This window comes from Uloborus diversus, chromosome 2, assembly GCF_026930045.1.
Source record: "Uloborus diversus isolate 005 chromosome 2, Udiv.v.3.1, whole genome shotgun sequence".
Classification (NCBI taxonomy): Eukaryota; Metazoa; Arthropoda; class Arachnida; order Araneae; family Uloboridae; genus Uloborus; species Uloborus diversus.
In genome coordinates this window covers 95,298,992-95,316,046 of record NC_072732.1, presented here as the reverse complement: position 1 = coordinate 95,316,046, position 17,055 = coordinate 95,298,992, and the positions used below count along the sequence as shown (strand labels likewise).

Below are 17,055 nucleotides of genomic sequence, written 5' to 3'. Positions count from 1 at the left end.
TTATTTTCTCACCGCCACCCTCCGCACCATCACCGTGGACCGGCCGCCTCACGATGCTGCTCCTATAGCGAAAGTCGTCTGCAGGTTGCGTCAATATCCTACACTTACACGCATACATACACGCACGTGCAAACAAACACATACACACGCATACATACACCTACACACACACAAACGCATACATACACCTACACACTTATATAAACACATACATACACCTACACACATACACAAACACATGCATACACCTACACACATACACAAACACATACATACACCTACACACATACACAAACACATACACACACACGCATACATACAGACACCTACACATACACACACACCTACACACCACTACCCACACACTCGTGCCTACACACACATACACATTCCCCCCCCCACCACCACAAACACTCATTCACACAACTGCCCACACACTTATACCTGCACACAGGCACAAACACACGCGCCTACATACACACACACACACACACTCGTGATTGCGAAAAACATAATTTGAATTTCAGATGACAAAATTCAAATTAATTTTTATTTATTTATTTTTTTTTTTTTTTGAAAGTGTGAAAGATCGCGAAAAATCCGCCCGTGGTAAGCCGCCCACGGATAATCGAGAGTTTACTGTACGTAATGTACAAAATTTCGTCTTTTAAATTATATGAAGTATGATCTTGACTAAATTCATTAGTTAACGAACTCATCTTCTTGTAATGATGTGATTGCCTATAAACTGTAGTTCAAAATTAACAGTAATAATATTACAATGATGATAGTAAAGTAATAAAAAGTAAAATTGCAAAAAATTCCTCTCAAAATTATTGAAATTTCAAACAGCAAATAAAGATATATACAACTTTATTCTGAAAAGTATAATAAAAAATACCATCTTCCTTATAATAAAAAATACCTCCAAAAAAATGTCAACAGCTTAGTAAAGCTCTCGCTTTGAGTTTGATTGTTGAAATTAATAAGTTTAAATCATCAGCCATTATGAAAATAATGTCTTCCATGATTCGACACGTTGCAGTGCATTAATTCGTATTACGTCAATTATCTACCTAAAAATCAGATACAGTCATGGAAAACGTCACGTTGACTTCATTAGCCCATCAAACAAATCATCTAACCAGCAACTAGATAAGATAGATTTTTGGTGCCGATTCTGCAAATAAATCAGTTAACAAAGCCAGTGAATTAAAACGTTTTGCTGAAAATTTAAAGCTATTTGAAAATAAAACTCTGTTATGGAAGCAAAACAAAAGTCGAATGTACAGGGTGGCTCTGAAAAGTTGAACTTTGACTTGACAGTGTTTACTTTTTTGGGGGTAATAATAAGGGGTAATTAACGCTAAGCTGAGTTGTGTTATTTTTCTAGTTTTGCATAAATATTCGAACTCAAATTCGCTCCAATAACACGATCGTTTTTCACTCCTTACCTTCAGAATAAAGGGTAAACATTGTCATGGTCATAGTTCCACTTATCAGCAAGACCGCCCAGAACCAAGGTGGGCCCCTTGTCAGTTTTGTCACAGCCCCCTCCCTCCCCCAAAAACTTATGAAATTTATGCTGCTCCGATTCTGAGCCGCGCACGTAGTTTCCGACTAAGCCGACATTGCCTCTCATCGGCCCTGCTTATCAGAACTACACGGTTCATTCGAGATTTATTTTGCTTTTATTACAGAGCTTTAACATTTTAAATAGCTAACTTAGTTACAGTTGGAGCTTTAGGAACATCAACAAAAATGCACTGACAAATTATGACAAAAAATGTTTTTTGAATAGAGGAAAAAGTATGTTCCAAAAATTTGTTACTCACAATGCTGTTTAGTAATATATTTCATTTATTATGATTAATTATTTTTGTTTCTGACATAAATTTAGTTGTCATGTTATGCTCAAATCATTTGGACATGTGCAAAATTTTTGCGCATATATTTGCATTTTATTCTTAGAATTTGAAATTTCGGCTTTTAGTCGCTTATATGTTTGAATGTAAGAAACTATTATGTACCTTGATATAAAGAACAACGTGAAAATATATACGTAAAATGCCACACCCGAAGCAATAGATTGAGTACAAGTAACAAATCACAGAAAAATAATAAAAATGAACGTTTAACAAAAATCATAATATTGCTATAACCTTAAAATCAAGTTGTAAAACATTTTTCAAAACACATTAGGGTAACCGCACCAGTAACAGAAAAGGATCCAGTAACAACCGTAAGTTCGGATTTAATTAATAGGAATTTTAGACTAGTAAAACTGATGTTGCTGTGGCCCTTTAACACGGTGCAACCATCTAGTGTTATCAGAGTGAATTACATGAGCCAGTTGGTATTTAAAAGGCAGTGGTGGAAGGTTATGAACAGCTACCGTGAGTTCAGCTGTTGTTTCATGTTCATTTGAATTTTAAAAGGCTGTAGTTCTAAAAATGAAGAACTTTTGCACATTTTGAAGAGATAAAGAGAATTTTATCCATTACTCTTCCTGTCTGTTACTGGGTACCATCAGATTTTTCAGTGTCTATTACTGGGGGGTCGGACCTTTTTTTCGAAATTGAGCAAATAAAAATAGAAGAAACTAATTCAGAGGATCCAGAAGCAGTCAAACGTTAGATGAGATGTATTGCATGATAGAAAACTAGTTTAAAAAGTCTAAATGCATTAAAAGGCTCAGAAAATTGAGTTAACATGAGAGCTATTTCTCAAACATGTCTGTTACTGATGAGGTTACCCTACATTTATATCTGGACGGTGTTTATGCGAAAATGGGTCAACCCTCTAAGTACTTCTGAGTAAAATGAGTTTAAAGTTAAGTATCAATGCCTAGCTTATTGAGAGTGGGTAGGTATTTTGTTCATTATATAGCATAGTAATGCAGAATTTGGCTTAAACTTCTTTTACATCCTATGGTATGTCAGTTTATCTACTAACCTATGCAAGTTCCTCATTTTTTGAATTTTTGTGTGTTAACTCATTTTTACATAGCACCGTCCATGCATAAGTTATTATTTGAAATGAAGTCATGTAGTTAACCGAATGAATTATTTAAGATGGAAACCTTTAAATCTAATACCAAATGCAGAAATCAAACTTCTTTCTAAAATTCAATACAGTGAAACTACACTTTAATCCTGACACAATGCATGCTCTAAGTTTAATAAGATTAGCAGATGTTTCTAATTAAAGCTACAGATTTGGAACTTGTGCCTAAAATCTATTAGCGAGAAGCATTACCTTTAAATCCTTCTTTCCGGAATCGAAGAAACCAACGTCTAATAGCACAGGATTAGGAGATTAGCTATTTCTGGAGGCTAGGATAGGGATCACGCTTAAAGTGATGTGAATCAGATAGAAAATAATTGTTGCAACTCACAGTAAGACTCCGAAACTGTGTTGAATCCTCTCAGCTTAAAATATTGCTTCAAGCTGCTACTCTGAAAATTGTGTTACTTGAAATGATTCCAGTGATTTAAATCAGATTCAATCAAATGGAAATTTTCTAATAAATTTTAATTAAGGAAAAGCAGTATACAGTTCTGGCCAAATTATTAGACTAAGACTGTTTTAAAAGCAAATTCTTTATTGATTACATAACTATGAACACATTAATAAACAACGAAATAATTATCTTAATGTTTAGTAGGCATTCCCTTGTTCTTGATGAGCGTTTTAAGTCTTTTTGGCATACTTTTCACAAGGTTTACACTATTTCTTAACTTTTTAAAAAAGGAGGTAAAAAAATTGTTTGTACTCACTATTATATATACTCACATAGACATACTCACTAATTACCTAAAACTAACTTTAAATGTAACAAAACACACTAATAAAAAGAACTAGTGAACTGTTTAATCTGATTGAGGTTATGTTCGTGGTAGGTAGATAAACTAAGAACATAAACAAAGCAAACAGTGCTGCCACCTGCAAACATTAAATGATGCTAAAATAACGTAATAATCAGTGTACAGTATGTACTGTACTTTAACAGTGAAATAAATAGTATTTTAGCACAAATAGTGTATAAAAAAACAAAAAAAAAAGACTCTTTAGTCTAATAATTTGGCCAGCACTGTAATTCCGGTAGCTTTTAGTGGATGTCTTTACATCTAAAAGCTCACTATTTTGCATTGAAAAGGGGGTTCTTTGGAACCTCGAAACACATGTTTGCAGTAATATGTATATTTTTGCTACAAAAGGTTGATCATTTCTTGTTACAATAAAGCAGTTATTACGCAATTTTGAATGGCATTTTTTTTTTTTCAATATTTTCGAGTTCGTTGCGTTAGTTTGTGTGGAAATAGAACCTTCTGATGTAAACAAGTTATTGATACTTTCTCGTGTAAGTGTGTTAGAACTGTGCTTAAAATTTTTACTAATAGATTCAGCAATTTTTCTACACTTAAGCTTACTTTGTTGCAAAACACAGCTTAAAGTATAGTTTAACCATCTAATCATTACAAGGAACGAATACTTTTTCATTAAAGGAGTTTTGATACAGTAATAGATATGGTAAATTGGAATAACTAAACATGCCGATAGCGATTCGAATAACTAAGTCCAAGGGCGCCCATATGCAAAATTTTAAGGGGTGCTCAAAAATTTTCCCAATGGTTTAACAGAATATTTTCCCCATGGAAACCGATTTCAGTACTGATTAGAGACATTAAAATTTGACATTTTCAATAACTGATTTATTAAGGGCTTTTTACAAAGAAAAAAGCACTAAAAGCAATGAAGTTCTCATTTCTAAAGGGGGGGGATTGAGCCCCTCCCTTGCTCCCCTATATGGGCGCCCTTGACTAAGTCAACAAGAAATGTTCTATGTTCAATCTTCCAGACAACTTGTGCAACTGCAAGTAGCGTAGCTTAATCAGCAAAAGTTTTCAAAATCGTTCTTTAAGTTCCTCACAACCAATGAAGTGGCACTTTTCTCATAGAAGCTATCACTAGAATGCAGTTTCAAGACTACAGCAAAGATATTTTTGGTGCTGGCATCAGGACATAGTTAACGAATTAAGTAACAACTTATCTCTCAGATGGAGCAATGCTGTCCTCGAACTGGCATCGATTTTTTTATCACTTGCTGGACGTTGTTTTGATCATTGATTGGACATTGTTTCCCTTAGCCGATTCCCTGTAACTTTTTTAGAGTTATATCTGTATTAGGAAGATTTTTCCAATGGTTCGCTGTCGATTCAAGAATTTTTGAAGGCATTTGTTCTGTTAAGCTTCTTCATAAACTTTCCGATTACAGTAGCACCTCGTCTATCCGGACAAACTTTTCTCCACACGCACCGCCGATGGTGAGGTCGGAGTCGAACGTTCTAAAATTTCCGGAGTCTTAAGTCAGAGCCGGAGTCATTCACTTTCCCTCCGACTCCGAAGCCCTGGTTAACTCATACAATCATCAACTTTTTTCTTGAGAAAATCTTTGCGATTCGCTATTTTAAGGAAGTACCCGTTAATTGCACATAGAGTGCGAGCCTTTTTCTATTATTTCATGCCTTTTAATAACAAGAAGTTCCGTCTAGAACTAAACGAGCCTACTTTCCTGTATACCCTTATCTACTTTCTAGTATCTGATCAATATTCTCAAAAATAGCTAAAATCGCAAATTGTTTCTAAAATATTTTTTAAATATTTTAAGCTGATTTCTAGGAATAAAATATGCCTCACTCTTCTAAACAATTAGATGAGTAAAAAATAAATAAATAAGTAAATAAACAAACAAATAAAATAGTATCACCTATAAAACAAAGCAGCTAAGACAATGGGGTCGTTTCCAAAATTTTAAAAGTATTTTTTCTGAAACAGCATGCTAAAAAACATAGGATCTGAGTATTTTTTAAATACTTTGTTTAAGTTCAATATTTTTTTAAAAAAATTACTTAAATCCGTGAGCTTTCATTGTTTACGCTTCAGCCGATGACATCACAAATGATGAAAAAAGCCATTCAGTGTTGCCATTCACGGAGCAAAATATTTAACTCGCACATTTACTCACGTGTATTGGCAACGATATGGTTGATAGTAAGCGTAGAGCGCAATTTTAATTCGCTTCTTGATTATCTTAACGTGGAAAAGCAGTAGAAAGATGCGCCAAAGAGCATTATTTGTGACGTCATCAAGACCACGCCTTGCTCGAAAAATCGGACATTTAAAAAAATTAATTAGGAAATAACTGTTGGAAAAATAAAAGTATTTTCTGGGTCCACATTATTATTAATTTTTCTTATCCTACCGATTTCAGTGACAAAAAGTACTTTTGACTGAGGGAAACAACCCCATTTTTTCCACTAAAAAAAAATTAACCGCTTTCAAAAAGAAAAAAAAATAATTAAAATTAGTAAGCTCATGAAAATAAATACATCATATAAAAAATCGTTTGTTTTTTCCAAGTTGCCAGAAGATAAATTTTTAAATGAATTAATCTACTTTCCAAAATAAATATAAACAACAAAATGTCAATTTAAAAAAATGATTTTCATTGTCAGAAGAAAAAAAAAAATCCTCTGCACATATCTTTATGTATCAACTCGCAACTCCAGCGCTTGAATACGCTACCTTGCGGTGATTTACAAAATTAAAGAAATAGTAAAACATTGCGTTCCACGTGTGTCTGTTGGTAAACATTGGCAGTTTGTTATGAGTATTTATTAACGCTTTCGAATGCTTTCAGCAAGAGAAATTATTTCGTTCCGTAATGGTATTTTCGAGCTTCTCAAAAAAATGTTAGTTTTCATTATTTTCCTCTAAAGAGTGAGTTAATTGTCGTAAATTTCGAAAGTGTAAACACAAGAAAACTCTGGATTATAACAAAATTCGCATTTGTATGAAGTAAAACAAATATGCTCGTCTGTTCGAAGCTTTTATTTATTTTTTTTTTTATTTTTATTTTTTTTTTAAAGAGGATAACGTTATACCAGGTAAAAATTTTTATTGTTTTGTTTAAATTTATAAGGATATAGGGTTTTTTTTTCCTTAAGCTCGAAAGAAGGATTTAATAACATTAGCAGAAGAATTCGAGCTTTCATCTCCGCCTAGTTTAAAAATAGTTAATTTAACTAACCTTATTTTACTGCAGCATTTAGTTGGAATGGACAGTATGCAAAATATTTTCTTGAATATATTATCGTGGAAAGACATGAAAAATGTTTAACCGAGAAATAAATTTTATCTAGCAAATACAAAAGCCGAGAATTTTCATCGCCAAAATAGTGCGCCAACTTTACTTTATTGCTTATATTCTCAGTTGAAGAGTTTCACCAAAAATCTGTTCAGGGTTATAGTTTTAGTATTGTGCTAGCCAAGAACCCTTGGTGAGATTTCGCAACATGTCAGTTAAACCATTTTTATTTTTTATCATGAGTGGAATAAAATGGTAGAAAGATTACAGAAATCGACAGGTTAAAAGAAATAATGGCAGATCAATTAAATAGAAAACTACCAGCATATATCCGTGAGAATTTTGTTGATGATTTGCCTAGCATGACAGAATTAAATCATAATTCAGAAATTAGAAATATACGAAGCAGAAAAGTATAAAATTACCCGATTCGGCAATTTGAGAAAAATAACTTAGCTACAAATGCAAAATAATTAGCGCTAGCCAAGCTAGGCAAAGAAGTATCATTTTCTTCTTTTGGTAATAACTCGTAATATCATATAATTAAACTATCTAGCATTAATTGTTATTCTTGTCAGTCTTATGGCCACAATGAAAAGGTAGTTCCATCAAGAATTTATAAATATCGAATTCAATATCGTGGAGATGGCTGCTTAGAACTACGAACTATGTACGTAATTTGCATTATTTTCTGACGTTTAATAATGCTTCTTGAATTTCTTTCTACGTGTTACAGAACATCCACAAGACTTTAAAAATAAATTCAAAAAGAATAAAGCAAAAAAATCGTGCATAAAAACAAAAATTACTAGTCTTATTAGCATTTTCTACGCTACGCATGCGTTTGTTTAACCGTTTTCATCCGCCATTAGACGGTGACTGCAGTGCCCCTATAGTTTGTTGGAGTTGCGAATTTCGAGTTTTTCCGCCGAAAACTGAATTATTTTATTAAAACTTTAGAGTGAAAATAAAAACAAGTCATATTAACAATAATTATTTCAAAGTTAAAACCATGGCTTCGGTGTCGGAGTCGGAGTCAATCTCATTTTGGGATAAAAGAGTCAGATTCGGGAGCCCAAGGTATTTAATTCAAAGACTCGGAGCTCGAATCGGTCATTTCCCTTAGAGACCGTAACTCTGCCGATGTTTGTGGAGGCGGAGTCAGACTTATTTTGGGATAAATGAGTCGGAGTTGAATATCCAAGAATCGGAGTCAGTCTTTTTCCTCTATGCATAAATTTTTACCAGAGCTACGAAGATAGAGTCGAAGTTGGGGAATCGGAGTCCGACTAATTGTCGGGCACAAGAGTCGAAGTCAGGTGGCCCAAAATTGTCGGAGTCGGAAGTTTGTCGTCGAGCTATTTCCAAAAAAATTTGTTTGAAGTAAATCCGCCTTCAAGTGCGGAATCTACATTGACTTTTAGTTTCACCGTAGGCGCTAATATTAAAAGATTTGAACTGTTCAAAATTGAACAGAAAATTGTTCAAATCAAAAAGATATTTTATGTACATTTTGGAAGTTTTTTTGAAGCAAATTCGCCTCTAAGTTCAGATTGCCTTGAATTTAAAATTTTTCGATAGTTATTTATTTATTTTTATTAATTAATTAATTAATTTATTTTTTTATTTTTTTTAAATTTGTTTATTTTATTTATTTATTTTTTTTTATTTTGACTTTTTGTTTTTCACGGTATTTTCAAGATTCATTAAGCTTTCATTCATGTTTTTTTCTTCTTTCTCTGACTTTTACTAAAAAAGTAGGCTAAAAACTTACAAGGATTAAGTAGTTTTAAATTCCACAGAACTACTAAATGTCGCTGAGGCTGTTGAGATAGCCTATGTCCTATATGTTTATTTCTGTGCATCTTTTAAAAATTTCACGCCTGCTTTAGCATATTTATATTGTTTAGTTCATGAAGAAAATCCTGTCAGAACGTGTAAGTGCTATATGTGAGTGTTTCTTTTTCTTCCTTTTTCAAATTTTTGTTTTGCGTGGAACGCAGCTTGAAGCACACTGCTTTAATCTTTTAATTAAAGTACAAAGATAAATAGTAACTATAAGATAAAGTAGGAGGATTCAACTTTTATTTTGTGCGCTGTAATGCTTCATTAACTGAAAAAGTTTCATTAACTATTTGTTATCAGATATTTCAAGCTGAACGTTTGGCATACCCTCTTTTATTTAAAAGTAATAACGAACTTCGATTCGAAAAAGCGGTAAAATAGTAAAAAGACGACCCGAAAATAAAATTGATCTTCATAAAAGTTAGGCTATTTTATTATCTTACTAGTAGTACCCGCACGGCTTTGCCCATAGTAGAAAATTAAAAGGTCTTTTGGTTCGCCTGTGTATTTACAAATAATGCATGGTGAATTTCTCGCCAATTAACTTGCCCATGTTACGGTTCCACGTTATGATAACTTGGTAATTTACTCGTTCATCTTATGATAATTTTGCTCGGGAAAATGTTCTTAAAATTGGAATATTAAAAAAGAACAAAATCGAATTTTCGAGAAATCTCTTCGAGGTGCACACCCCATACTACAAACTAGAAATCCTGACCGAGAGACTTTCAGCTTTATTATTAGTAGAGAAGATATTAAGGGCCGTTTCCATGGACACTTTCGACCCCGGAAAAAATCTGCTTTTCACCGCATTCCGGTTATTAGTAGGTTTTATGTGGAATCTTTCTACTCCTGCTAGCTTCTGGAGTGAAAGCGGTGTTTCTACCCGGAATGCATTACGCGAAACAAGTTCGTCTACTAGCCGCTAAGGATGCTGGGTAAAAAGCGCGTTCTCTGGTATAATGGGAGAACCTCTTTTTACATGGAAACGTGGAATTTTTCAATCGGGTTTTTTGCGGATCCAGAGCGGGGATTTACCGGGTCGAAAGTAAGTTGTGAACGCGGCTACTCTGTCGCTAGAAGATGGAACAAGTTTTGAAATCACTGACCCCCCGCCCCCCCCCCCCCCAAATTATTATATTAATTATAAAGTTAATTTTGTTAATAAAGTTAACAAATTATTTTCAAGGCTCAACTTAAGGAAGCATAGACTTGTCAGTTTTGGGTTTTAACTCTCGATTTAAGGTTTAAATATACAACGGGTTTTCTACGAATTCCTTGATTCAAGCCTTAAGTTTAAAAGTGAAATCCCGTTACAACGAATACCGATATGAAGAAAAATCCATTCAAACGAAATAACTTTTTGAACACGATTTAATGTCCAAGTCCATTACGTTACTTGAATTCGTTTACAACGAAATACTTGTTACAACGAGCAAAATTTGCGGTCTCTCGAAGTTTGTTGCAATGGGATTTCACTACACTTGTTTCCTTTGTTTCGACGCATCTGTAAGTTAATTTTCGGTTTTAATTGACTAAAATACTATTGTAGAAGTTATTTAATGTGCAGAATAGGGTCGTTTCCGAAATAGAAAAAAAAAACTGCCAGAACATGTTTAAAAACATACTGACCAGTTTTTAAATAATTCAACTAAGTTTAAAAAAAATTAAAAATATTTTAATCGGTGCGCTTTTATTGTTTACGTTTCTGCCGATGACATCACAAATGATGAAATACCATTTGCTGATGCCATTCACAGAGCACAATATTTAGTTCGTTTCTTTACTCACATGTACCGGCAGCGATATGGTTGATAGCAAGCGTAGAGCGCAATATTTAATTCGCTTCTTAATTATCACAACGTGGAAACGCGGTAGACAGATGAGCCAAAGTACATCATTTGTGATGTCATAAAGACCACGGGTTACTTTCAAAATTGGACATTTTAAAAAATTAATTAAAAATTAAGCGTTGGGAAAATAAAAAATCTTTCTCGCTCGATGTTTTTTTTTTTTTTTTTTTGCTTATTTTATCTATTTTAGTGGCTAAAGTAGTACTTTTGACTGATGGAGCCAACCCCATTGTTACGACATTTTCTAAACTTCCGATGTTCCTTTGAACATCATAATCCAGAAAGCAACAAGCAGTAAGTTAAAAAAATATATATCAGTATTTTCTTCAAGCAAAAAAAAAAAAAAAAAACTTTCTTAGGAGTTCATTCACAACTCCCATGTAAACGAATTTGCATGTAAAATATCGCCAAAGTTAAACATTTTAGTTCCAAGTTACACAACTAGAACCGACTCAAACGAGCTCGACAGCTTGAAGTTTTCCTGTAATTCGCATGATAAAATGCAGCTCGCTGCAATCTGTAGCGGAGCTCCCGAGGGACAATTGTTTCGAATTAAAAAAAAAAAAAGACGCTTTGAAACACTTTTGTCGGAAAAAAGACCGGGAATTAGATCAAAAGTATACTCCATCTGCTGAGGTTTTTTTTTACAATCATTAAAAATTCAAAACACGAGCACCAAACATCTTTAAAATTCGCGAAAAAGAGTCTCGCTTTTTTGTGAAATGGAATTACAGGGGATATTTTTATAGCTCCTACGCAGCACCCCGCGTAAACAAAACCCTATATAAATGGATATTTTAAAAGCGTATAAATCCTTGTTCGTTTTTCTTTTATAAACAATAGTTTTAGAGAGAGCTTTTGTTGCCGGTGCGAATTTGAAATTTTATTCACTGAAATATTAATAAAAATGTCAAACCGGTGCCTTGCTTTAGGAACGTTATTGGAAATTCGTATGAGGTAAAAAAAAAGGAATAAAATGTAAAGTTTTACTCTTTGGAAGTACAAAGAATATGTATGAATGTAATACTTTTTGAGAGGGTAACAGTACTTGTTATTTTTTGGTTTAAAATAGTAACGGAAGGATTTTTTTTTTTTAATTTTTATCTTGTTTTCTCTTCTGTGGTCTTCATACAAATCTAATGAAGTAAGCTCTTACAAACAGAATCTGATACTTACATCGAATATTAATGTAGTGATCAGGAATATAAGTATTATCTCTAACGTGCAGGGCTCAAAACAAAAAAGTCGTTTGCTTATAAGATGTATTTGTTTTAAACGTTAATTGACAGAAAGCGCGCTATTGATTAAACTTGTTCGAAGAAATTCAGTTTAGATCATAAAGTTCTTTTTCTTTAAGTTAAAATTTATTATTTCATAAGGAAGCAGTTATTTCTTAAAAACAAATGTATGAACAAATAATATTTTAATTGCTCTTCAGCGTTAAAACATATAGTTGCCGTAAAATAAAAGCATTGTGTTTTTAAAATTGCCCCATATTCTTTATTGTTATTAAAAAAATAGCATCTAAAGTTTTAATATTCGAAATTGTTATGGTCATTCATTTGTCCATGTTTTAAAAGCTATGTCCAACCGCGTATTGTATGGAATTGGAAAACATTCAGTTAAGACGAGTCTATCTGAATGAGGGGGAAAAGTAAAAGTTTGATTCGTGTGTGCCTCTTATTTGAGTGAGACTGCTTAATTTAGAGGCTAACATTCATCTACAAAAACTGAGATCCCTAAAAAAAATAGATGCATCCATTTTCGTCTGTAAACCGGATGTTTGACTTTCCATACAATTCGTGGTCAGACAGTAAGTACATAATTTAACTGTTTAGGAGTTGAGTATTTATGTTTGCCGGAATCATATTTGTTATGGAAATAGTTATCTTACTTCATACTTGTATCAGAAAAGTATATTGCGATAAAAGAATGGCTACATGGAATGAATACGATTCGGAATTTTTTCATTTAAAGACATAACGATTCTGCCATTTTTAGAGAAAGGCTAAAAAGGGCACCTTAATCTTATATTTGAATCGTTATAAGATCGATGGTTTTTATCTCGATGGCTGGAGTGCATGTGGTGACTCAAGGATGTCCACGAATCAAGGAGCGAGGGGGGGGGATCTTAGTGCAAATTGCTTTATTGAAATTTTTAGGGGAATTGCTTTTAGGGTCTTCGTCTCTTTTTAGCCTACTTTCCCAGTGAAAGTCAAAGAAGGAAAAAGCTTGAAAAGAGGCTTAATGCATCTTGAAAATATCACGGAAAACAAAAAACAAAAGTAAAAAAAAAATAATAATAATAAATAAATAAATAAATAACTAAATAAATAAATAGAAATAAATAAGTAAATAAATAAATAAATATCGAAAAATTAAAACTTGGAAAGTAAGGTATTGAGATGGGGAAAATGTCTTTATGTCTGTCGCCCCCCCCCCCCCTAATAACTTTTGAGTGAATAGTCCGATTCAAACTTTTTTTTTTTTTTTGTTCAAAAGATCTCGGCGAGGACACTTCATTCCTACATTTTACTTTTTGATTTGAACTATTTTTCGTTGAATTTTGAACAGTTCAAAAAAAAATCCCTACTTGAAGGCGGATTTACTTCAAACATATTTTGTTGGAAATAGCTCTTGACGACAAACTCCCGACCCCGACTCGGAGAATTTTGGTGCACCTGACTTCCGACTCAGACTCCTGTGCCAGACAATTAGTCGGACTCCGACTCCCCGTCTTTGACTCTGACTTCGTAGCATTGGGAAAAATTTATACACGGAGGAAAAATGACTGACTCCGGCTCTTGGATATTTGACTCTGACTCCTTTATCCCAAAATAAGTCCGTATCCTAAAACATTAGCAGAGTTGCGGACTGGAAGGGTCCGCCATCTAAGAGACCGATACCAACTCCGAATCTTTGAATTAAATACCTTCGACTCCCGAATCTGACTCTTTTCTCTCAAAATGAGGTTAACTCGGCCTTTTTTTTCTAGAAATTGTGGGAAACCCATAAATTCATCAGATCAGTTCATGCAAAAGGAGAAATCCCAATTGCGCAGCTATGGAAACCCTAATTGCGCAACCACTTGAACTCCCACAAGGCTAACTGAGAATCAGCACTGATAGTCAGAGCAAGATTGTCACTGGAAGAGTGAACGTGGAAATATGTGTATTAACCCCTTGAGGACCAGCGCATGGAAAACGAAGCGCAGCTACGGGACCGAACGTTCCGAAATGGAACGCCGCCATCGGGCCGAGCATTTACAGCAGTTGAGCCTAACTGAACAAAAATATTCATGTAAAATCAGCATTTCAAAGTAATGACTTGAAATTTTAAATTTGCTTAAACAATGTACTACTGATTGCTAATTATTAATATAAAGACTATTACATTATTAGAAGGGAGTGAAATTAGTAGAATACTAAAACTTTAACTATGTGCACGAAGTTAAATAATATGTGCACAAAAACAAAGTTAGAGTTAGACATCGTGAGTGTGCAATCAAAGAAAAAGAAATGTAGCAAAAAAATATGTTCTTTATGTAATTTTAATTAAAACAACTTAGGTCAACGAATTTAAACTAGTTAAATTCCCACGCAACAAGTCTCAAAATTGCTTCATAATTCTCTCGAAAACATTCCCTTTCATTCACTTCGCTAACCATTTTTATTGCAATGTTCCAGTCTCCAAATAAAAAAGAATAAATAAAGAAGAACAATATCAGAAAGGATTCAAAAATAATCATAAACTTCAGTGCCGCTTGAAATCCTTCCTGTACTCTCATCGAACGGGGAATCCCAAAAGTCTGGAACACATACGCAAAAATATTTTAACCTTCCTCCCCTCCCCTATAATTTATTCAGCTAGATGTATATCTCTTTCAATTACTCGTAACAAAAAAAGAGAAGCAAAGATATAAACAAGAGCAATTGAAACCTCATAAATCGTATGCGCAGAGCAGTGATTCACTGTTGTTTACATAAAAAAAAATCTATCCCATTGAGAGGTCCAAATAAGAAACTAAAGCGTGTACATGAAGGTCAAATACCATGTGACTCGAATATGATCAAAGTTATAGCCATTTAGCGCCATCTATTATCGTTTAAATATTCAATTCAATCGTTCCATTTCGAGAAAGCGTATATGTGACGCTGGGACGTCAGCGTCGATCAGAGCGCGTAGCGGATATGTGCCGCTGGGCTGATAAGAGAGGAATTGTTGTGTAGCGTCCGCGTGACGCTGGGTGCGAACGGGTTAAACAGTGATCAAATTAAAACCGAGTTATGTAGTGAATATACCACCTCTGACATAATCACCCGCACCACTACATAATGGTGACCTTTCGGACTAAACACCCAATTCAACAGAACTAAACTTGTGCTGCATTTTCGCTCAAAAACTCAAAAAAATGGATTAAATTGTGTGATGAAGCTGAGCACAGCATCTTCAAAGTGTTCCAACCGAGGAGAAATGCCAAAGCAACAGTGGGGAACTTTTGCTTTCAAGGTCGCAGATAAGTGCAATTTCTGTAAATCATTTCTCTGTGCTTTGCATTTGATTCGCGTGGAAAAGTAGGTCACTTAGGTGCCCCTTTATTTCCCTCAACTTCAGTTTAAGCTCTCTCGGTGTTTTTCTTATGCTAAAGTCGAAAAAAATGTTTCACATGCATGTGACTACTGTTCGTTTTCATGAAGTTTTCATGTTCGTTTTCATCTTTAAAAATATAGTCGGTTTGATAATTTTTAACATTGCATTTTTCAGTTGTATATATGTCGCGTTTGTGATTATAATACCAAATTCCCATTAATAGTATAAATTACGAATTTATGTTATAGTACTATATTTATATGCATTAATATGATTCATTCAATGTCTGAACCTAAAGAATCTGAACCTTGCACCATGTCTGAAATAAGTGCAGTACAAATACCCTAGTACCATAGATCAGATCCTAGTTTATGGTTTGTAATGTGCGAAAGTACTTTTGAACTTGCAACTCCAAAGCCCATAACTGATTCGAAAACAAAATACAATTACGTAGTTGCACATATTCCTCCTGATACAGCTTCTTTAATAAGATATGTATTAATGAAACCAGATAAAACCGATCCCTATTCCAATATTAAGAAAGAACTTATAAATCGGTCTGGGGAATCATCCTAGCAGGAAATTCGAAAGTTACTTTCAGGGGAGGAATTAAGGGCTGTTCACTTATCGGCAGTCCGTCCCGTCCATCCCGTTTTTTGACGTGACGGACTGCCGACGAAAACAGTGCAGCATTCACATACGGTCACAGTACATCAATCACGTGGCTGAATTCCCCCACCAGTGAGAAGAGCGCGCTACTTGGCGGGAGCCAATGAAATGCTGTCCTACTTTTGACGGCCGTCAGATATCAAGGTACTCTTGATCGAAACCGGTCCCGTCAAAGATGGCTTGCTGTCATGACAAACAACAAAGAAAACCTCTTTTGGGTGGAAAGAATGGGGATGGACGGAACGGACGGCCGATAAGTGAACAGCCCCTTAGGCTCTCGCAGACCATCTGAATTGCTACGGAATATGAAACGCTGCGCCGAAACTTTAAATGTTGCTGAAAATTTGATGCTAGAGTTATTTTTGCAGCGTTTGCCATCTTCAGTCCAAACAATTTTAGCTGCAGGTTCCGAACTTACTTTAGACAAAGCTGCAGAAATTGCTGATAGGATCATAGAAGTTTCACCATCTTCCACGGGGACTTTTGCAGTGTCTAATAAAAGTGAACCCACACTTGAGACTAAATTTCTTCGCGAAATTGAAAAGTTAAACAAAAGAATTGATCGTTTTTCCTATTCTCGCGCTCGTTCGCCCAATCGCAGAAACAATGAGTCTCGCGAAAGGAGTATCTCTCGTAAGCGTAATTTTTCAATATGTTGGTATCATAGACGCTTTGGAGACAAATGTAGAGAAGAAAAATGTGTGAAACCTTGCAAGTTGCAGGGAAACGAAACGAGCAAGAAATAGCGGCGACTTATTCTTTGCCTAAGGAATCACGTCGCCTGTTCATTCGTGACCAGACAACAAATATATCTTTCCTGGTTGACACAGGGTCGGACGTCAGTTTAATTCCTGCTAATATCTACCAGAAACGAAATGCTACACAATAAACCCTTATGGCAGCAAATTCTTCCAACATTAATGTTTATGGTCAGAAAACCTTATCACT

At 34.4% G+C, this 17,055-nt stretch overlaps 1 pseudogene; it reads left to right on the top strand.

The window, feature by feature from the left end:
- Positions 1-15,753: 15,753 nt before the first annotated feature.
- LOC129216842 (uncharacterized) lies at positions 15,754-16,853 on the top strand (annotated as a pseudogene).
- Positions 16,854-17,055: the final 202 nt, after the last annotated feature.